Consider the following 1,374-nt stretch of genomic DNA (forward strand, 5'->3'; position numbering starts at 1 on the left):
GAGGAAGGCCCATCTCTGCAAAGGGCCCGGGAAACAGCCTTGCAAGCACAGGACGCAGAAAGTTCAAAGGCCCTGTGGCAGAAACAGCCTGGCGGTTTTAAAGAAGGGGAGGGGTAGACTTAACCGCGGCCCTATTTGTCTTCTCCGGCTCTGCTCACGGCCTGGGGGTGCTGCGGGGTCACCTGCTGCTCGGCCACCAACGCTTGTCCCCCCCTGGCTCTCCCTAACACCCAGGCTTGCGCCGCCAGCCAGGGTCTCCCCTGGGCCACCAAGCAGCCCTGTGAGCCGTCGGCCTGCGGAGGTGGAGGCGCAACACGCCCCCAAACGAGAGGGGGAGCACGAGGAACCCAGTAGCGCAGGAGAGGAGAGGGGGAGGGGAGGGGAGGGAGGGGAGAGGAGGGGAGAGGAGGGGAGAGGAGGGGGAGGGGAGGGGGAGGGGAGAGGAGGGGAGAGGAGGGGAGAGGAGGGGGAGGGGAGGGGGAGGGGAGAGGAGGGGAGAGGAGGGGGAGGGGAGGGGGAGGGGAGAGGAGGGGAGAGGAGGGGAGGCGCAGCTACCTTCGCCCCGCGGGAACACCCCGCCGCCCCCGCCGCCCCCGCCGCGCCCGCGCCGTCCGGGCGCCCCCGTCGTGCCCCCCGCAGTTGCCCTGAGCGCTCCTGGGGGCCTGTTCAGCCTCCACGTGCCGCCGACCCCGGCCTCGGGGCCCAGCCTCCCCGGGACCGTCCCCTCCCCGGAGCTGTCCCCGTCCCCGAAGGCCCCGGGGCACGCCGGCTGGGTGCAACCTGGGCCTCGCCGGGCGCGTCTGTAGAATGGGCGACCGCGAGCGGAGCTCGGGGCGGGAACCCCAAGGCCGCACCTGCCCTCGCCCGCCCGGGAGCGCGGACCCCCCACCCACCCCTCAAAGGGAGGAGGGGCTGCGTAGGCCTGGCCCCCAAAAAGAGAGCCGGGACGCTCGGTTGAGGCACCGCTGGGATTCGAACCCAGGATCTCCTGTTTACTAGACAGGCGCTTTAACCAACTAAGCCACGGCGCCGCCCGCACGGGTACCGCGAGAATCTGCTCCCCATTACCATGGATTCTGCGCCATCGGCCGTGCGCATGCGCGGGAGCTGGGGGGGAGGGCAGCCGGCGCATGCGCGGTGGCCGGCCCGGCTCCCACCCGCGGCTGCGCGGGGCCCCGGCGGGCTGGTGTCCGCGCCCCGCTGGCTTCTCCCCCGGGCGCCGAGCCGCGGAGGCCGCTCTCCGGGGAGGCCGCGCGAGGTCGCGCCTTCCGCCCTCCACACCTGGCGCAGGAAGCCCCGCAGGCTGTCCGGTCGGTCGGCGCGCGCATCCCGCCGCGGCCCCGCGCGGAGCTCGCAGCAGCCCCCGCGCCCGCG

The 1,374-nt window shown here is 73.7% G+C and overlaps 1 non-coding gene across 1 annotated transcript; it reads right to left on the reverse strand.

Moving 5' to 3' along the window:
- Nucleotides 1-957: 957 nt before the first annotated feature.
- TRNAT-AGU (transfer RNA threonine (anticodon AGU)) lies at nucleotides 958-1,031 on the reverse strand. The gene has a single exon. It is a non-coding gene; the product is annotated as a tRNA-Thr (tRNA).
- Nucleotides 1,032-1,374: the final 343 nt, after the last annotated feature.

This window comes from Canis lupus, chromosome 1, assembly GCF_048164855.1.
Source record: "Canis lupus baileyi chromosome 1, mCanLup2.hap1, whole genome shotgun sequence".
Lineage (NCBI taxonomy): Eukaryota > Metazoa > Chordata > Mammalia > Carnivora > Canidae > Canis > Canis lupus.